General features: G+C 39.5%; 8 non-coding genes across 8 annotated transcripts; all 8 read right to left on the bottom strand.

Annotated features, from left to right (window-relative positions):
• Positions 1–2949: 2949 nt before the first annotated feature.
• On the bottom strand, positions 2950–3031 carry TRNAL-AAG (transfer RNA leucine (anticodon AAG)). The gene has a single exon. It is a non-coding gene; the product is annotated as a tRNA-Leu (tRNA).
• A 505-nt stretch (positions 3032–3536) lies between these two features.
• TRNAS-GCU (transfer RNA serine (anticodon GCU)) lies at positions 3537–3618 on the bottom strand. The gene has a single exon. It is a non-coding gene; the product is annotated as a tRNA-Ser (tRNA).
• Positions 3619–8272: 4654 nt separating this feature from the next.
• TRNAL-AAG (transfer RNA leucine (anticodon AAG)) lies at positions 8273–8354 on the bottom strand. The gene has a single exon. It is a non-coding gene; the product is annotated as a tRNA-Leu (tRNA).
• A 505-nt stretch (positions 8355–8859) lies between these two features.
• Positions 8860–8941, bottom strand: TRNAS-GCU (transfer RNA serine (anticodon GCU)). Its single transcript has one exon. It is a non-coding gene; the product is annotated as a tRNA-Ser (tRNA).
• A 4656-nt stretch (positions 8942–13597) lies between these two features.
• Positions 13598–13679, bottom strand: TRNAL-AAG (transfer RNA leucine (anticodon AAG)). Its single transcript has one exon. It is a non-coding gene; the product is annotated as a tRNA-Leu (tRNA).
• A 501-nt stretch (positions 13680–14180) lies between these two features.
• TRNAS-GCU (transfer RNA serine (anticodon GCU)) lies at positions 14181–14262 on the bottom strand. Its single transcript has one exon. It is a non-coding gene; the product is annotated as a tRNA-Ser (tRNA).
• A 4653-nt stretch (positions 14263–18915) lies between these two features.
• TRNAL-AAG (transfer RNA leucine (anticodon AAG)) lies at positions 18916–18997 on the bottom strand. The gene has a single exon. It is a non-coding gene; the product is annotated as a tRNA-Leu (tRNA).
• Positions 18998–19498: 501 nt separating this feature from the next.
• On the bottom strand, positions 19499–19580 carry TRNAS-GCU (transfer RNA serine (anticodon GCU)). Its single transcript has one exon. It is a non-coding gene; the product is annotated as a tRNA-Ser (tRNA).
• Positions 19581–22034: the final 2454 nt, after the last annotated feature.

Raw genomic sequence — 22034 nt, 5'->3', positions numbered from 1 at the left:
ATCATTGGTGCATCGCCATCTCTGTCCAATAATCTTCACCAGAGTTTTACACAAACCACAGTTCTCATGTCGTTGATTGGCCCATGTTATTCACGTTTTCATCGGTTGGAATGTCAGGTAAGAAAAGTTACATTTTACGCTCACAGTCAGTAGTTCCATTGTTTTCTCCTACTCCAGGCAGCCTTGCACCTGTTACAAATTACTCTGTTGCATTCAGCAAGAATGTCTCCTTGAGCAAGTAGGGTCCCATGAGAAAGAATTTACTACAGCTACACACATCTCTAGCTTCTGGGAAAGTACAGTTTCATGTCCTTCAGGCAAATAGCACATTGCACGTTAGAAAAAGACAGTTCAATATGAGACCAGGCAGCTAGGCACAGACCTTCGCTAAACTAAGGCCTACTGCTTAATGAACAAACTCCTAATACATAACTCCAATTTTGATATGTTAATACAAATTAAAAACATTAGTACATAATTAATTCAGCATTAATAACTTTCATTAGTCTTCGTATACATTGGTAGCCACTCCCCGTGGGCACATTTCAAACGTGTGCATTATTTCTACGTTAACACATTTTTTATGCAGCTTCATTACACAATATATTGTAAGCTTTTCATGTTAATATTAATTTTAAAAGACACACTCCAGCAATCCCTCCTCTGATGACTCTTGTCATCACACAAATCTTCCCTACTAATTTTACATACTAAAATTCCCTCATATCAATCTCTTCCCTTCTTGGTTTCCCCTTTGATCTTGCCCTGAATATTTTTTCCCTTTGTTTTTCTTCCCTCCTCCTATTATTTTTCGCCATCTTCAATTTTATTCTTTTACTAATTTTACATGCCACCCATGATCCAAATAAGCAATCTATAACAATCAATATCCCCTGTATTATTTTAGACAATATCCCATGCCAAATGTTACTAATCCAATTTCCCACTGAAGCAAATCCTTTCCCAACCTTTTTCCAAACACCTGGTTCTTTCAAATCCTTCAAGTCCGTACTATCCCTAGTCAAGTTAGTAAGCATACTTCTAATCTCATTACTATTATCTGGTATGTAAGCGCAACAATTACACCCATTGAGCAATCTACAAACTCTGCCATTTTTCACTAAAAGAATGTCTAAAGCAAGCCTGTTTTGAAGAGTCATAGCCCCCTCCGCAGCAAGTTCAGTATCCATCAGGAGTATAGCCCCTGAAAAGTTTGTCAGCATGTTATCCTCAATAGTAGACAACTTTTGAATCTTTATGGAGTTCACAATAACTCCCACTGAAGAAATTATCGTCCCAAATATGTCTCCTACTACACCAGCAGCAGTCTCTTTCTTATGTCTAGTACGATGTAATTCAGACAATTTTGGTAACCTTTTCAAATCGTCAAGTTGATATATCTTTGGGAAAACTATCCCCAAATAACATGTCCCATACTATCCCTTTGGAAGACAGTAATAAGCATTAAGTCCACATATATAATAAATCCCGGGGATTGCTGGATCCTGTCCATTTAACATGAACGTCCATTTACTCTGAAACAAAAACACACGCTTACATTCACTCATTCCCACAAACACATTGTAATAATATGATTTGGTCTTGGATATGCAAAGCTTTCCTACATGTAGTACGTCCAAAGCTAACTTCCCTTGTTCTCTAATTGCACTATAACCGTCCCTACTAGCAAAGGCCCGTTGCTGTAATCCTTTCTCTAGTTTACCCTTCAATGCCCTTCTTCTCTCTTCCGTGTGATCTAAAAAGCTTTTCTCTACAGGTGTAAGCAAACATGTCAAATTATTGTGGTGTGCATAAGATGTACTAATTGTTAATGTTGCCTGAAAGAATCCTTTAACTAACTTTATGCTATAGTACTTAGCTACCCCACTCACATCCTCTATGATAGGCACATTAGAAAACACAAGATCATGATTTGAGTAAAAATATTGAATCTCTTCCTGGTTATAGAATCTTGTTAGTAACAGACTACAACGTATCCCATATGTTAATGACAGTCTATGAGAGGTAACCCCCTCTTGTACCGAAACAGGAATTTGTGTACACACAAAACAATCTTTTGCATCCATTGTGTCAACATACTCACTCAGCAAGCGATAGAAAACATCAGTGGATAGTTCCCCTTTCGAGTTAGTTCCCTCATGCAAGTATCTTGTATCCAGCTCAAACCTCTCCCAGGCTGTTAGTGCAGTGGTAGTCTCAGGAATTGTAGCATTGTTAGTCCCACTTTTATCCATTAGTGTCATACTCACAACCACGACCCTAATGAACATTTATTACATGAACCTTTTTTGCAAAAGTATTTGGTTCAAGTAAACTTAAAGTGTTGGGATTCAAGCCCACGGCTCCAGAGAGACTGGAGCCTAAATCTAGCCAGTTTAGCCTGCTCAGCCATGCTACCTCACATCTACAAGCTCACAACTATAGTAACTTGGCCAAACACTGTGGACACCCGCTGTGGTGACCTGGCTATGCAGGGTAACGCAGCATTCACCGACAGTTGAGCGAGTTACAGGTGAAAAGCAAAGTATAATAACTGTCTGCATATAATATATGTCTTTCCTTATTTATTCTTCTTCCCCATTGTATGTTTGCTCTCTGCTTTAGAAACGCGAGCTGTCATCACTGCAAGGAAACGTATCACACAGCGTTCTACTGTTTACACTCACTGAACTTTCAGCATCACAGTGACCCCTCTCGTCGCCTCTATAGTTAGACTTCAAGACAGCTGGTTTGTTTACCGATACAATTCTTGTCACCTGAGGTTGTGGTTTTTTAAAATAAGAAGTCTCGGTCCCACTGTCTGGCTACCCTTATATATATACGTCACCACTTTGCATTGTCTCACCTCTAGCTATGTGGATCGTAGGTGCAGAAGGCAGAGAGTGAGACACTGATGCAGACAAAATACGTTTGTGAGTTGAAAAATACTGGCAGCAGTGGGATTCGAACCCACACCTCCAAAGAGACTGGAGCCTTAATCCAGTGCCTTAGACCGCTTGGCCACACTACCCTGTGCAAACCTGTTTCTGTAAGCTTTCTGAAGTGAGATGTTCTGTTGTATAGGGGAGTTGGAGAATAAGGGTGTATAGCCTGTGAAGTGATCCTAGGAAAGTCAACGCCAACAGCAGCAGACACGTGATACATTCAGTAGGTCAGGATTGGCCCCGGGCCATGGGAGGTGTCAGGGAGCGCCAGTCCTGAGAGTCCGTAGGAAGACAACCCTTACATTGGCGTCCCGCACGCGCTGCTTCTCTTTCTTTAAGGATAAGGAATCAAACTATCTACGTCCCTCAACTTACCAACCCTCCGCCTCAGGAAATATTTTGTGATTCATGAGCAGAACCCAGCTGGCGCTGTTTACAGTAATGCCTAAGCACAGTACTCAACTGAGCGGTGTTTCCAAACTGAGCCGTTGTACTGCCGGAAATACCATGGGATATGTCATTTAACTTTCTCATAAAATAGGGTTAACCCAGCCCTACCACATACTAAAAACTAAAGACGGAACAATAAACCAACGAGGATGGGATTCGAACCCACGCGTGCAGAGCACAATGGATTAGCAGTCCATCGCCTTAACCACTCGGCCACCTCGTCTTGAAAACGCCATGTTTCAGGAGTACAAAATATGGTAGCCAAAATGTGTTCTATTAGGTGATAGTTGTCTAAACATAATAAAGAGCACATATTTACAGATTGTTATGGTAACTTGTTGTCTTCAGCTTTGCTCTATACGACCTTGTTGTCCATCCCTACTTCAGCTTGAATTTATATGTTAAATGTAATGTAATCATGAAAATTACACTTTCCAAACGTGTTCTATCCATATGTGATGTATTATCACACTACCCTCAAATGAGCTAAGATTGCTTTAATTCAGTTGTACGTGGATTTAAAGTGCAATATCATAAAAATATTGTACTGGTATGGCGCTTTCGAGTCTCTAGGTGTCAGTTATTGGTGGTGTGCTTACATGTCAACATTAGGCAGCAAATAGTACACAATTAAGGAAAACTGCCTTCCCATTTAATGTGCATTGTTCTGCAAAAAGTTTTAAGTAGGAGAAAGTAAAACTTAGTTTATAAAACCACCTAAACTGGGAGTATTGCCGCTACAGCTATGACAGTTCAGTTTAAAAACGTACGTGCATCAACAAGAAATATTTTTGCGCTAAATAAATTGCTGTCCGACTACTCACGTAATGCATAAAACTGAGGCAGTTGTAATTACAATACATTGAAGTAATATTTTGGTAGTTTTTGTTGACGATGACTCCGCAGCAAGCGATCAGATTACTTTTTATTACTGAAGGCGCGTCAGAGCCTTGATAAGTAAACTTACAAGGAGACACGCCTAGGTCGATGAACCTTTTAGACCAGGTTCGGGGACTTCCCAGTACGAGATGTCTTTTGGCATCGCAAATCAATAGATCAATATCTCAACAACAATCGCAATAACTAATCAGCATGCTAATCAATAACCTTTAATGAGAGTCAATAAAGTGAACACACCATGATCGTTCAGTCATGAATAACCACACCAATTTAGTTAAGTGTTAGGATATTTATTTCCCTACTGGTTACAATCTAAAGTCATTTCTGTTAATCTCATCAGCAATTCATCTCATTAGTAACTCTTCAGATTTGCAATTAGAAACGCAATTAATCAATGCATAGAGAATATTCACTCAGTATTAACACATAATTATTAAGAAGCAACTTAGCAAAGTCTCAGTAGTGCATGGTTCAACAAAGCAAGAACTCAGTCATTTGTCTATTTGCGGCAGATTTTAGTGAACACCTTAAATAACCTCGTATTAGCATCAGCATGTTGGGCTTCATGCAAAACTATTTAGCAAACACAAATTTGGAAAACATCTAACTATGGCCTCTATCAAAGAGCAGTTGGTACCTAGAAAGAAAAGGCAAACAGACAATTACAATTTTCATCAGATAGTTACCCATCCAACGGATCAGCAAACAGCGTCAGTCTTCGTTCTCGGGACATCAGTCGTTTGCATCATCAGCAAAGAAAGGACAGGGCAAAGTATCAGTATGGCATAGCTAAGGAACAAGAACTTCCCTCATATAGAGGAGAAGTAAGTATCAGGTAAGGAATAAGAAAAGGGCGGTTTAGAGTAACAGGGCGAACAAACGGCAAAGTCTCAAACGAAATGGCCTAAATGGCTCAGTAGAATGGCAAAGAATGGCTTGGAGTGGAATGTCCAATAAATGCCTGATTTCTCCTCGGGTCATGTGGTTAAATCAAAACTGTCTAATTTACTTCTAATTCCTCAATGGATAATCATTGGTGCATCGCCATCTCTGTCCAATAATCTTCACCAGAGTTTTACACAAACCACAGTTCTCATGTCGTTGATTGGCCCATGTTATTGACGTTTTCATCGGTTGGAATGTCAGGTAAGAAAAGTTAAATTTTACGCTACAGTCAGTAGTTCCATTGTTTTCTCCTACTCCAGGCAGCCTTGCACCTGTTACAAATTACCCTGTTGCATTCAGCAAGAATGTCTCCTTGAACAAGTAGGGTCCCATGAGAAAGAATTTACTACAGCTACACACATCTCTAGCTTCTGGGAAAGTACAGTTTCATGTCCTTCAGGAAAATAGCACATTGCACGTTAGAAAAAGACAGTTCAATATGAGACCAGGCAGCTAGGCACAGACCTGCGCTAAACTAAGGCCTACTGCTTAATGAACAAACTCCTAATACATAACTCCAATTTTGATATGTTAATACAAATTAAAAACATTAGTACATAATTAATTCAGCATTAATAACTTTCATTAGTCTTCGTATACATTGGTAGCCACTCCCCGTGGGCACATTTCAAACGTGTGCATTATTTCTACGTTAACACATTTTTTATGCAGCTTCATTACACAATATATTGTAAGCTTTTCATGTTAATATTAATTTTAAAAGACACACTCCAGCAATCCCTCCTCTGATGACTCTTGTCATCACACAAATCTTCCCTACTAATTTTACATACTAAAATTCCCTCATATCAATCTCTTCCCTTCTTGGTTTCCCCTTTGATCTTGCCCTGAATAATTTTTCCCTTTGTTTTTCTTCCCTCCTCCTATTATTTTTCAGCATCTTCAATTTTATTCTTTTACTAATTTTACATGCCACCCATGATCCAAATAAGCAATCTATAACAATCAATATCCCCTGTATTATTTTAGACAATATCCCATGCCAAATGTTACTAATCCAATTTCCCACTTAAGCAAATCCTTTCCCAACCGTTTTCCAAACACCTGGTTCTTTCAAATCCTTCAAGTCCGTACTATCCCTAGTCAAGTAAGTAAGCATACTTCTAATCTCATTACTATTATCTGGTATGTAAGCGCAACAATTACACCCATTGAGCAATCTACAAACTCTGCCATTTTTCACTAAAAGAATGTCTTAAGCAAGCCTGTTTTGAAGAGTCATAGCCCCCTCCGCAGCAAGTTCAGTATCCATCAGGAGTATAGCCCCTGAAAAGTTTGTCAGCATGTTATCCTCAATAGTAGACAACTTTTGAATCTTTATGGAGTTCATAATAACTCCCACTGAAGAAATTATCGTCCCAAATATGTCTCCTACTACACCAGCAGCAGTCTCTTTCTTATGTCTAGTACGATGTAATTCAGACAATTTTGGTAACCTTTTCAAATCGTCAAGTTGATATATCTTTGGGAAAACTATCCCCAAATAACATGTCCCATACTATCCCTTTGGAAGACAGTAATAAGCATTAAGTCCACATATATAATAAATCCCGGGGATTGCTGGATCCTGTCCATTTAACATGAACGTCCATTTACTCTGAAACAAAAACACACGCTTACATTCACTAATTCCCACAAACACATTGTCATAGTATGATTTGGTCTTGGATATGCAAAGCTTTCCTACATGTAGTGCGTCTAAAGCTAACTTCCCTTGTTCTCTAACTGCACAATAACCGTCACTACTAGCAAAGGCCCGTTGCTGTAATCCTTTCTCTAGTTTACCCTTCAATGCCCTTCTTCTCTCTTCCGTGTGATCTAAAAAGCTTTTCTCTTCAGGTGTAAGCAAACATGTCAAATTATTGTGGTGTGCATAAGATGTACTAATTGTTAATGTTGCCTGAAAGAATCCTTTAACTAACTTTATGCTATAGTACTTAGCTACCCCACTCACATCCTCTATGATAGGCACATTAGAAAACACAAGATCATGATTTGAGTAAAAATATTGAATCTCTTCCTGGTTATAGAATCTTGTTAGTAACAGACTACAACGTATCCCATATGTTAATGACAGTCTATGATAGGTAACCCCCTCTTGTACCGAAACAGGAATCTGTGTACACACAAAACAATCTTTTGCATCCATTGTGTCAACATACTCACTCAGCAAGCGATAGAAAACATCAGTGGATAGTTCCGCTTTCGAGTTAGTTCCCTCATGCAAGTATCTTGTATCCAGCTCAAACCTCTCCCAGGCTGTTAGTGCAGTGGTAGTCTCAGGAATTGTAGCATTGTTAGTCCCACTTTTATCCATTAGTGTCATACTCACAACCACGACCCTAATGAATATTTATTACATGAACCTTTTTTGCAAAAGTATTTGGTTCAAGTAAACTTAAAGTGTTGGGATTCAAGCCCACAGCTCCAGAGAGACTGGAGCCTAAATCTAGCCAGTTTAGCCTGCTCAGCCACGCTACCTCACATCTACAAGCTCACAACTATAGTAACTTGGCCAAACACTGTGGACACCCGCTGTGGTGACCTGGCTATGCAGGGTAACGCAGCATTCACCGACAGTTGAGCGAGTTACAGGTGAAAAGCAAAGTATAATAACTGTCTGCATATAATATATGTCTTTCCTTATTTATTCTTCTTCCCCATTGTATGTTTGCTCTCTGCTTTAGAAACGCGAGCTGTCATCACTGCAAGGAAACGTGTCACACAGCGTTCTACTGTTTACACTCACTGAACTTTCAGCATCACAGTGACCCCTCTCGTCGCCTCTATAGTTAGGCTTCAAGACAGCTGGTTTGTTTACCGATACAATTCTTGTCACCTTAGGTTGTGGTTTTTTAAAATAAGAAGGCTCGGTCCCACTGTCTGGCTACCCTTATATATATACGTCACCACTTTACATAGTCTCACCTCTCGCTATATGGATCGTAGGTGCAAAAGGCAGAGAGTGAGACACTGATGCAGACAAAATACGTTTGTGAGTTGAAAAATACTGGCAGCGGTGGGATTCGAACCCACGCCTCCAAAGAGACTGGAGCCTTAATCAAGCGCCTTAGACCGCTCGGCCACACTACCCTGTGCAAACCTGTTTCTGTAAGCTTTCTGAAGTGAGATGTTCTGTTGTATAGGGGAGTTGGAGAATAAGGGTGAATAGCCTGTGAAGTGATCCTAGGAAAGTCAACGCCAACAGCAGCAGGCACGTGATACATTCAGTAGGTCAGGATTGGCCCCGGTCCATGGGAGGTGTCAGGGAGCGCCAGTTCTGAGAGTCCGTAGGAAGACAACCCTTACATTGGCGTCCCGCACGCGCTGCTTCTCTTTCTTTAAGGGTAAGGAATCAAACTATCTATGTCCCTCAACTTACCAACCCTCCGCCTCAGGAAAGATTTTGTGATTCATGAGCAGAACCCAGCTGGCGCTGTTTACAGTAATGCCTAAGCACAGTACTCAACTGAGCGGTGTTTCAAAACTTAGCCGTTGTACTGCCGAAAATACCATGGGATATGTCATTTAACTTTCACATAAAATAGGGTTAACCCAGCCCTACCACATACTAAAAACTAAAGACGGAACAATAAACCAACGAGGATGGGATTCGAACCCACGCGTGCAGAGCACAATAGATTAGCAGTCCATCGCCTTAACCACTCAGCCACCTCGTCTTCAAAACACGATGTTTCAGGAGTACAAAATATGGTAGCCATCATGTGTGTTCTATTAGGTGATAGTTGTCTAAACATAATAAAGAGCACATATTTACAGATTGTTATGGTAACTTGTTGTCTTCAGCTTTGCTCTATACGACCTTGTTGTCCATCCCTACTTCAGCTTGAATTTATATGTTAAATGTAATGTAATCATGAAAATTACACTTTCCAAACGTGTTCTATCCATATGTGATGTATTATCACACTACCCTCAAATGAGCTAAGATTGCTTTAATTCAGTTGTACGTGGATTTAAAGTGCAATATCATAAAAATATTGTACTGGTATGGCGCTTTCGAGTCTCTAGGTGTCAGTTATTGGTGGTGTGCTTACATGTCAACATTAGGCAGCAAATAGTACACAATTAAGGAAAACTGCCTTCCCATTTAATGTGCATTGTTCTGCAAAAAGTTTTAAGTAGGAGAAAGTAAAACTTAGTTTATAAAACCACCTAAACTGGGAGTATTGCCGCTACAGCTATGACACTTCAGTTTAAAAACGTACGTACATCAACAAGAAATATTTTTGCGCTAAATAAATTGCTGTCCGACTACTTACGTAATGCATAAAACTGAGGCAGTCGTAATTACAATACATTGAAGTAATATTTTGGTAGTTTTTGTTGACGATGACTCCGCAGCAAGCGATCAGATTACTTTTTATTAGTGAAGGCGCGTCAGAGCCTTGATAAGTAAACTTACAAGGAGACACGCCTAGGTCGATGAACCTTTTAGACCAGGTTCGGGGACTTCCCAGGACGAGATGTCTTTTAGCATCGCAAATCAATAGATCAATATCTCAACAACAATCGCAATAACTAATCAGCATGCTAATCAATAACCTTTAATGAGAGTCAATAAAGTGAACACACCATGATCTTTCAGTCATGAATAACCACACCAATTTAGTTAAGTGTTAGGATATTTATTTCCCTACTGGTTACAATCTAAAGTAATTTCTGTTAATCTCATCAGCAATTCATCTCATTAGTAACTCTTCAGATTTGCAATTAGAAACGCAATTAATCAATGCATAGAGAATATTCACACAGTATTAACACATAATTATTAAGAAGCAACTTAGCAAAGTCTCAGTAGTGTATGGTTCAACAAAGCAAGAACTCAGTCATTTGTCTATTTGCGTCAGATTTTAGTGAACACCTTAAATAACCTCGTATTAGCATCAGCATGTTGGGCTTCATGCAAAACTATTTAGCAAACACAAATTTGGAAAACATCTAACTATGGCCTCTATCAAACAGCAGTTGGTACCTAGAAAGAAAAGGCAAACAGACAATTACAATTTTCATCAGATAGTTACCCATCCAACGGATCAGCAAACAGCGTCAGTCTTCGTTCTCGGGACATCAGTCGTTTGCATCATCAGCAAAGAAAGGACAGGGCAAAGTATCAGTATGGCATAGCTAAGGAACAAGAACTTCCCTCATATAGAGGAGAAGTAAGTATCAGGTAAGGAATAAGTAAAGGGTGGTTTAGAGTAACAGGGCGAACAAACGGCAAAGTCTCAAACGAAATGGCCTAAATGGCTCAGTAGAAAGGCAAAGAATGGCTTGGAGTGGAATGTCCAATAAATGCCTGATTTCTCCTCGGGTCATGTGGTTAAATCAAAACTGTATAATTTACTCCTAATTCCTCAATGGATAATCATTGGTGCATCGCCATCTCTGTCCAATAATCTTCACCAGAGTTTTACACAAACCACAGTTCTCATGTCGTTGATTGGCCCATGTTATTGACGTTTTCATCGGTTGGAATGTCAGGTAAGAAAAGTTACATTTTACGTTACAGTCAGTAGTTCCATTGTTTTCTCCTACTCCAGGCAGCCTTGCACCTGTTACAAATTACCCTGTTGCATTCAGCAAGAATGTCTCCTTGAGCAAGTAGGGTCCCATGAGAAAGAATTTACTACAGCTACACACATCTCTAGCTTTTGGGAAAGTACAGTTTCATGTCCTTCAGGAAAATAGCACATTGCACGTTAGAAAAAGACAGTTCAATATGAGACCAGGCAGCTAGGCACAGACCTTCGCTAAACTAAGGCCTACTGCTTAATGAACAAACTCCTAATACATAACTCCAATTTTGATATGTTAATACAAATTAAAAACATTAGTACATAATTAATTCAGCATTAATAACTTTCAATAGTCTTCGTATACATTGGTAGCCACTCCCCGTGGGCACATTTCAAACGTGTGCATTATTTCTACGTTAACACATTTTTTATGCAGCTTCATTACACAATATATTGTAAGCTTTTCATGTTAATATTAATTTTAAAAGACACACTCCAGCAATCCCTCCTCTGATGACTCTTGTCATCACACAAATCTTCCCTACTAATTTTACATACTAAAATTCCCTCATATCAATCTCTTCCCTTCTTGGTTTCCCCTTTGATCTTGCCCTGAATAATTTTTCCCTTTGTTTTTCTTCCCTCCTCCTATTATTTTTCGCCATCTTCAATTTTATTCTTTTACTAATTTTACATGCCACCCATGATCCAAATAAGCAATCTATAACAATCAATATCCCCTGTATTATTTTAGACAATATCCCATGCCAAATGTTACTAATCCAATTTCCCACTGAAGCAAATCCTTTCCCAACCTTTTTCCAAACACCTGGTTCTTTCAAATCCTTCAAGTCCGTACTATCCCTAGTCAAGTTAGTAAGCATACTTCTAATCTCATTACTATTATCTGGTATGTAAGCGCAACAATTACACCCATTGAGCAATCTACAAACTCAGCCATTTTTCACTAAAAGAATGTCTAAAGCAAGCCTGTTTTGAAGAGTATTAGCCCCCTCCGCAGCAAGTTCAGTATCCATCAGGAGTATAGCCCCTGAAAAGTTTGTCAGCATGTTATCCTCAATAGTAGACAACTTTTGAATCTTTATGGAGTTCATAATAACTCCCACTGAAGAAATTATCGTCCCAAATATGTCTCCTACTACACCAGCAGCAGTCTCTTTCTTATGTCTAGTACGATGTAATTCAGACAATTTTGGTAACCTTTTCAAATCGTGAAGTTGATATATCTTTGGGAAAACTATCCCCAAATAACATGTCCCATACTATCCCTTTGGAAGACGGTAATAAGCATTAAGTCCACATATATAATAAATCCCGGGGATTGCTGGATCCTGTCCATTTAACATGAACGTCCATTTACTCTGAAACAAAAACACACGCTTACATTCACTCATTCCCACAAACACATTGTCATAGTATGATTTGGTCTTGGATATGCAAAGCTTTCCTACATGTAGTGCGTCTAAAGCTAACTTCCCTTGTTCTCTAATTGCACTATAACCGTCACTACTAGCAAAGGCCCGTTGCTGTAATCCTTTCTCTAGTTTACCCTTCAATGCCCTTCTTCTCTCTTCCGTGTGATCTAAAAAGCTTTTCTCTACAGGTGTAAGCAAACATGTCAAATTATTGTGGTGTGCATAAGATGTACTAATTGTTAATGTCGCCTGAAAGAATCCTTTAACTAACTTTATGCTATAGTACTTAGCTACCCCACTCACATCCTCTATGATAGGCACATTAGAAAACACAAGATCATGATTTGAGTAAAAATATTGAATCTCTTCCTGGTTATAGAATCTTGTTAGTAACAGACTACAACGTATCCCATATGTTAATGACAGTCTATGATAGGTAACCCCCTCTTGTACCGAAACAGGAATCTGTGTACACACAAAACAATCTTTTGCATCCATTGTGTCAACATACTCACTCAGCAAGTGATAGAAAACATCAGTGGATAGTTCCCCTTTCGAGTTATTTCCCTCATGCAAGTATCTTGTATCCAGCTCAAACCTCTCTCAGGCTGTTAGTGCAGTGGTAGTCTCAGGAATTGTAGCATTGTTAGTCCCACTTTTATCCATTAGTGTCATACTCACAACCACGACCCTAATGAATATTTATTACATGAACCTTTTTTGCAAAAGTATTTGGTTCAAGTAAACTTAAAGTGTTGGGATTCAAGCCCACGGCTCCAGAGAGACTGGAGCCTAAATCTAGCCAGTTTAGCCTGCTCAGCCACGCTACCTCACATGTACAAGCTCACAACTATAGTAACTTGGCCAAAAACTGTGGACACCCGCTGTGGTGACCTGGCTATGCAGGGTAACGCAGCATTCACCGACAGTTCAGCGAGTTACAGGTGAAAAGCAAAGTATAATAACTGTCTGCATATAATATATGTCTTTCCTTATTTATTCTTCTTCCCCATTGTATGTTTGCTCTCTGCTTTAGAAACGCGAGCTGTCATCACTGCAAGGAAACGTATCACACAGCGTTCTACTGTTTACACTCACTGAACTTTCAGCATCACAGTGACCCCTCTCGTCGCCTCTATAGTTAGACTTCAAGACAGCTGGTTTGTTTACCAATACAATTCTTGTCACCTTAGGTTGTGGTTTTTTAAAATAAGAAGGCTCGGTCCCACTGTCTGGCTACCCTTATATATATACGTCACCACTTTACATAGTCTCACCTCTCGCTATGTGGATCGTAGGTGCAGAAGGCAGAGAGTGAGACACTGATGCAGACAAAATAAGTTTGTGAGTTGAAAAATACTGGCAGTGGAGGGATTCGAACCCACGCCTCCAAAGAGACTGGAGCCTTAATCCAGTGCCTTAGACCGCTCGGCCACACTACCCTGTGCAAACCTGCTTCTGTAAGCTTTCTGAAGTGAGATGTTCTGTTGTATAGGGGAGTTGGAGAATAAGGGTGTATAGCCTGTGAAGTGATCCTAGGAAAGTCAACGCCAAAAACAGCAGGCACGTGATACATTCAGTAGGTCAGGATTGGCCCCGGGCCATGGGAGGTGTCAGGGAGCGCCAGTCCTGAGAGTCCGTAGGAAGACATCCCTTACATTGGCGTCCCGCACGCGCTGCTTCTCTTTCTTTAAGGATAAGGAATCAAACTATGTCCCTCAACTTACCAACCCTCCGCCTCAGGAAAGATTTTGTGATTCATGAGCAGAACCCAGCTGGCGCTGTTTACAGTAATGCCTAAGCACAGTACTCAACTGAGCGGTGTTTCCAAACTGAGCAGTTGTACTGCCGAAAATACCATGGGATATGTCATTTAACTTTCACATAAAATAGGGTTAACCCAGCCCTACCACATACTAAAAACTAAAGACGGAACAATAAACCGACGAGGATGGGATTCGAACCCACGCGTGCAGAGCACAATGGATTAGCAGTCCATCGCCTTAACCACTCGGCCACCTCGTCTTCAAAACACCATATTTCAGGAGTACAAAATATGGTAGCCAAAATGTGTTCTATTAGGTGATAGTTGTCTAAACATAATAAAGAGCACATATTTACAGATTGTTATGGTAACTTGTTGTCTTCAGCTTTGCTCTATACGACCTTGTTGTCCATCGCTACTTCAGCTTGAATTTATATGTTAAATGTAATGTAATCATGAAAATTACACTTTCCAAACGTGTTCTATCCATATGTGATGTACTATCACACTACCCTCAAATGAGCTAAGATTGCTTTAATTCAGTTGTACGTGGATTTAAAGTGCAATATCATACAAATATTGTACTGGTATGGCGCTTTCGAGTCTCTAGGTGTCAGTTATTGGTGGTGTGCTTACATGTCAACATTAGGCAGCAAATAGTACACAATTAAGGAAAACTGCCTTCCCATTTAATGTGCATTGTTCTGCAAAAAGTTTTAAGTAGGAGAAAGTAAAACTTAGTTTATAAAACCACCTAAACTGGGAGTATTGCCGCTACAGCTATGACACTTCAGTTTAAAAACGTACGTGCATCAACAAGAAATATTTTTGCGCTAAATAAATTGCTGTCCTACTACTCACGTAATGCATAAAACTGAGGCAGTCGTAATTACAATACATTGAAGTAATATTTTGGTAGTTTTTGTTGACGATGACTCCGCAGCAAGCGATCAGATTACTTTTTATTAGTGAAGGCGCGTCAGAGCCTTGATAAGTAAACTTACAAGGAGACACGCCTAGGTCGATGAACCTTTTAGACCAGGTTCGGGGACTTCCCTGTACGAGATGTCTTTTAGCATCGCAAATCAATAGATCAATATCTCAACAACAATCGCAATAACTAATCAGCATGCTAATCAATAACCTTTAATGAGAGTCAATAAAGTGAACACACCATGATCTTTCAGTCATGAATAACCACACCAATTTAGTTAAGTGTTAGGATATTTATTTCCCTACTGGTTACAATCTAAAGTCATTTCTGTTAATCTCATCAGCAATTCATCTCATTAGTAACTCTTCAGATTTGCAATTAGAAACGCAATTAATCAATGCATAGAGAATATTCACTCAGTATTAACACATAATTATTAAGAAGCAACTTAGCAAAGTCTCAGTAGTGCATGGTTCAACAAAGCAAGAACTCAGTCATTTGTCTATTTGCGTCAGATTTTAGTGAACACCTTAAATAACCTCGTATTAGCATCAGCATGTTGGGCTTCATGCAAAACTATTTAGCAAACACAAATTTGGAAAACATCTAACTATGGCCTCTATCAAACAGCAGTTGGTACCTAGAAAGAAAAGGCAAACGGACAATTACAATTTTCATCAGATAGTTACCCATCCAACGGATCAGCAAACAGCGTCAGTCTTCGTTCTCGGGACATCAGTCGTTTGCATCATCAGCAAAGAAAGGACAGGGCAAAGTATCAGTATGGCACAGCTAAGGAACAAGAACTTCCCTCATATAGAGGAGAAGTAAGTATCAGGTAAGGAATAAGTAAAGGGTGGTTTAGAGTAACAGGGCGAACAAACGGCAAAGTCTCAAACGAAATGGCCTAAATGGCTCAGTAGAATGGCAAAGAATGGCTTGGAGTGGAATGTCCAATAAATGCCTGATTTCTCCTCGGGTCATGTGGTTAAATCAAAACTGTCTAATTTACTCCTAATTCCTCAATGGATAATCATTGGTGCATCGCCATCTCTGTCCAATAATCTTCACCAGAGTTTTACACAAACCACAGTTCTCATGTCGTTGATTGGCCCATGTTATTGACGTTTTCATCGGTTGGAATGTCAGGTAAGAAAAGTTACATTTTACGCTACAGTCAGTAGTTCCATTGTTTTCTCCTACTCCAGGCAGCCTTGCACCTGTTACAAATTACCCTGTTGCATTCAGCAAGAATGTCTCCTTGAGCAAGTAGGGTCCCATGAGAAAGAATTTACTACAGCTACACACATCTCTAGCTTCTGGGAAAGTACAGTTTCATGTCCTTCAGGAAAATAGCACATTGCACGTTAGAAAAAGACAGTTCAATATGAGACCAGGCAGCTAGGCACAGACCTTCGCTAAACTAAGGCCTACTGCTTAATGAACAAACTCCTAATACATAACTCCAATTTTGATATGTTAATACAAATTAAAAACATTAGTACATAATTAATTCAGCATTAATAACTTTCATTAGTCTTCGTATGCATTGGTAGCCACTCCCCGTGGGCACATTTCAAACGTGTGCATTATTTCTACGTTAACACATTTTTTATGCAGCTTCATTACACAATATATTGTAAGCTTTTCGTGTTAATATTAATTTTAAAAGACACACTCCAGCAATCCCTCCTCTGATGACTCTTGTCATCACACAAATCTTCCCTACTAATTTTACATACTAAAATTCCCTCATATCAATCTCTTCCCTTCTTGGTTTCCCCTTTGATCTTGCCCTGAATAATTTTTCCCTTTGTTTTTCTTCCCTCCTCCTATTATTTTTCGCCATCTTCAATTTTATTCTTTTACTAATTTTACATGCCACCCATGATCCAAATAAGCAATCTATAACAATCAATATCCCCTGTATTATTTTAGACAATATCCCATGCCAAATGTTACTAATCCAATTTCCCACTTAAGCAAATCCTTTCCCAACCTTTTTCCAAACACCTGGTTCTTTCAAATCCTTCAAGTCCGTACTATCCCTAGTCAAGTTAGTAAGCATACTTCTAATCTCATTACTATTATCTGGTATGTAAGCGCAACAATTACACCCATTGAGCAATCTACAAACTCTGCCATTTTTCACTAAAAGAATGTCTAAAGCAAGCCTGTTTTGAAGAGTATTAGCCCCCTCCACAGCAAGTTCAGTATCCATCAGGAGTATAGCCCCTGAAAAGTTTGTCAGCATGTTATCCTCAATAGTAGACAACTTTTGAATCTTTATGGAGTTGATAATAACTCCCACTGAAGAAATTATCGTCCCAAATATGTCTCCTACTACACCAGAAGCATTCTCTTTCTTATGTCTAGTACGATGTAATTCAGACAATTTTGGTAACCTTTTCAAATCGTGAAGTTGATATATCTTTGGGAAAACTATCCCCAAATAACATGTCCCATACTATCCCTTTGGAAGACGGTAATAAGCATTAAGTCCACATATATAATAAATCCCGGGGATTGCTGGATCCTGTCCATTTAACATGAACGTCCATTTACTCTGAAACAAAAACACACGCTTACATTCACTCATTCCCACAAACACATTGTCATAGTATGATTTGGTCTTGGATATGCAAAGCTTTCCTACATGTAGTGCGTCTAAAGCTAACTTCCCTTGTTCTCTAATTGCACTATAACCGTCACTACTAGCAAAGGCCCGTTGCTGTAATCCTTTCTCTAGTTTACCCTTCAATGCCCTTCTTCTCTCTTCCGTGTGATCTAAAAAGCTTTTCTCTACAGGTGTAAGCAAACATGTCAAATTATTGTGGTGGGCATAAGATGTACTAATTGTTAATGTCGCCTGAAAGAATCCTTTAACTAACTTTATGCTATAGTACTTAGCTACCCCACTCACATCCTCAATGATAAGCACATTAGAAAACACAAGATCATGATTTGAGTAAAAATATTGAATCTCTTCCTGGTTATAGAATCTTGTTAGTAACAGACTACAACGTATCCCATATGTTAATGACAGTCTATGATAGGTAACCCCCTCTTGTACCGAAACAGGAATCTGTGTACACACAAAACAATCTTTTGCATCCATTGTGTCAACATACTCACTCAGCAAGCGATAGAAAACATCAGTGGATAGTTCCCCTTTCGAGTTAGTTCCCTCATGCAAGTATCTTGTATCCAGCTCAAACCTCTCCCAGGCTGTTAGTGCAGTGGTAGTCTCAGGAATTGTAGCATTGTTAGTCCACTTTTATCCATTAGTGTCATACTCACAACCACAACCCTAATGAATATTTATTACATGAACCTTTTTTGCAAAAGTATTTGGTTCAAGTAAACTTAAAGTGTTGGGATTCAAGCCCACGGCTCAAGAGAGACTGGAGCCTAAATCTAGCCAGTTTAGCCTGCTCAGCCACGCTACTTCACATGTACAAGCTCACAACTATAGTAACTTGGCCAAACACTGTGGACACCCGCTGTGGTGACCTCGCTATGCAGGGTAACGCAGCATTCACCGACAGTTGAGCGAGTTACAGGTGAAAAGCAAAGTATAATAACTGTCTGCATATAATATATGTCTTTCCTTATTTATTCTTCTTCCCCATTGTATGTTTGCTCTCTGCTTTAGAAACGCGAGCTGTCATCACTGCAAGGAAACGTATCACACAGCGTTCTACTGTTTACACTCACTGAACTTTCAGCATCACAGTGACCCCTCTCGTCGCCTCTATAGTTAGACTTCAAGACAGCTGGTTTGTTTACCGATACAATTCTTGTCACCTTAGGTTGTGGTTTTTTAAAATAAGAAGGCTCGGTCCCACTGTCTGGCTACCCTTATATATATACGTCACCACTTTACATAGTCTCACCTCTCGCTATGTGGATCGTAGGTGCAGAAGGCAGAGAGTGAGACACTGATGCAGACAAAATACGTTTGTGAGTTGAAAAATACTGGCAGTGGTGGGATTCGAACCCACGCCTCCAAAGAGATTGGAGTCTTAATCCAGCGCCTTAGACCGCTCGGCCACACTACCCTGTGCAAACCTGCTTCTGTAAGCTTTCTGAAGTGAGATGTTCTGTTGTATAGGGGAGTTGGAGAATAAGGGTGTATAGCCTGTGAAGTGATCCTAGGAAAGTCAACGCCAACAGCAGCAGGCACGTGATACATTCAGTAGGTCAGGATTGGCCCCGGGCCATGGGATGTGTCAGGGAGCGCCAGTCCTGAGAGTCCGTAGGAAGACATCCCTTACATTGGCGTCCCGCACGCGCTGCTTCTCTTTCTTTAAGGATAAGGAATCAAACTATGTCCCTCAACTTACCAACCCTCCGCCTCAGGAAAGATTTTGTGATTCATGAGCAGAACCCAGCTGGCGCTGTTTACAGTAATGCCTAAGCACAGTACTCAACTGAGCGGTGTTTCCAAACTGAGCTGTTGTACTGCCGAAAATACCATGGGATATGTCATTTAACTTTCACATAAAATAGGGTTAACCCAGCCCTACCACATACTAAAAACTAAAGACGGAACAATAAACCAACGAGGATGGGATTCGAACCCACGCGTGCAGAGCACAAAGGATTAGCAGTCCATCGCCTTAACCACTCGGCCACCTCGTCTTCAAAACACCATGTTTCAGGAGTACAAAATATGGTAGCCAAAATGTGTTCTATTAGGTGATAGTTGTCTAAACATAATAAAGAGCACATATTTACAGATTGTTATGGTAACTTGTTGTCTTCAGCTTTGCTCTATACGACCTTGTTGTCCATCGCTACTTCAGCTTGAATTTATATGTTAAATGTAATGTAATCATGAAAATTACACTTTCCAAACGTGTTCTATCCATATGTGATGTACTATCACACTACCCTCAAATGAGCTAAGATTGCTTTAATTCAGTTGTACGTGGATTCAAAGTGCAATATCATACAAATATTGTACTGGTATGGCGCTTTCGAGTCTCTAGGTGTCAGTTATTGGTGGTGTGCTTACATGTCAACATTAGGCAGCAAATAGTACACAATTAAGGAAAACTGCCTTCCCATTTAATGTGCATTGTTCTGCAAAAAGTTTTAAGTAGGAGAAAGTAAAACTTAGTTTATAAAACCACCTAAACTGGGAGTATTGCCGCTACAGCTATGACACTTCAGTTTAAAAACGTACGTGCATCAACAAGAAATATTTTTGCGCTAAATAAATTGCTGTCCGACTACTCACGTAATGCATAAAACTGAGGCAGTCGTAATTACAATACATTGAAGTAATATTTTGGTAGTTTTTGTTGACGATGACTCCGCAGCAAGCGATCAGATTACTTTTTATTAGTGAAGGCGCGTCAGAGCCTTGATAAGTAAACTTACAAGGAGACACGCCTAGGTCGATGAACCTTTTAGACCAGGTTCGGGGACTTCCCAGTACGAGATGTCTTTTAGCATCGCAAATCAATAGATCAATATCTCAACAACAATCGCAATAACTAATCAGCATGCTAATCAATAACCTTTAATGAGAGTCAATAAAGTGAACACACCATGATCTTTCAGTCATGAATAACCACACCAATTTAGTTAAGTGTTAGGATATTTATTTCCCTACTGGTTACAATCTAAAGTCATTTCTGTTAATCTCATCAGCAATTCATCTCATTAGTAACTCTTCAGATTTGCAATTAGAAACGCAATTAATCAATGCATAGAGAATATTCACTCAGTATTAACATATAATTATTAAGAAGCAACTTAGGAAAGTCTCAGTAGTGCATGGTTCAACAAAGCAAGAACTCAGTCATTTGTCTATTTGCGTCAGATTTTAGTGAACACCTTAAATAACCTCGTATTAGCATCAGCATGTTGGGCTTCATGCAAAACTATTTAGCAAACACAAATTTGGAAAACATCTAACTATGGCCTCTATCAAACAGCAGTTGGTACCTAGAAAGAAAAGGCAAACGGACAATTACAATTTTCATCAGATAGTTACCCATCCAACGGATCAGCAAACAGCGTCAGTCTTCGTTCTCGGGACATCAGTCGTTTGCATCATCAGCAAAGAAAGGACAGGGCAAAGTATCAGTATGGCATAGCTAAGGAACAAGAACTTCCCTCATATAGAGGAGAAGTAAGTATCAGGTAAGGAATAAGTAAAGGGTGGTTTAGAGTAACAGGGCGAACAAACGGCAAAGTCTCAAACTAAATGGCCTAAATGGCTCAGTAGAATGGCAAAGAATGGCTTGGAGTGGAATGTCCAATAAATGCCTGATTTCTCCTCGGGTCATGTGGTTAAATCAAAACTGTCTAATTTACTCCTAATTCCTCAATGGATAATCATTGGTGCATCGCCATCTCTGTCCAATAATCTTCACCAGAGTTTTACACAAACCACAGTTCTCATGTCGTTGATTGGCCCATGTTATTGACGTTTTCATCGGTTGGAATGTCAGGTAAGAAAAGTTACATTTTACGCTACAGTCAGTAGTTCCATTGTTTTCTCCTACTCCAGGCAGCCTTGCACCTGTTACAAATTACCATGTTGCATTCAGCAAGAATGTCTCCTTGAGAAAGTATGGTCCCATGAGAAAGAATTTACTACAGCTACACACATCTCTAGCTTCTGCGAAAGTACAGTTCCATGTCCTTCAGGAAAATAGCACATTGCACGTTAGAAAAAGACAGTTCAATATGAGACCAGGCAGCTAGGCACAGACCTTCGCTAAACTAAGGCCTACTGCTTAATGAACAAACTCCTAATACATAACTCCAATTTTGATATGTTAATACAAATTAAAAACATTAGTACATAATTAATTCAGCATTAATAACTTTCATTAGTCTTCGTATGCATTGGTAGCCACTCCCCGTGGGCACATTTCAAACGTGTGCATTATTTCTACGTTAACACATTTTTTATGCAGCTTCATTACACAATATATTGTAAGCTTTTCGTGTTAATATTAATTTTAAAAGACACACTCCAGCAATGCCTCCTCTGATGACTCTTGTCATCACACAAATCTTCCCTACTAATTTTACATACTAAAATTCCCTCATATCAATCTCTTCCCTTCTTGGTTT

Source organism: Pleurodeles waltl, chromosome 12 (genome assembly GCF_031143425.1).
Source record: "Pleurodeles waltl isolate 20211129_DDA chromosome 12, aPleWal1.hap1.20221129, whole genome shotgun sequence".
NCBI classification, from domain to species: Eukaryota; Metazoa; Chordata; class Amphibia; order Caudata; family Salamandridae; genus Pleurodeles; species Pleurodeles waltl.
This window is presented reverse-complemented; position numbering and strand designations above follow the sequence as displayed.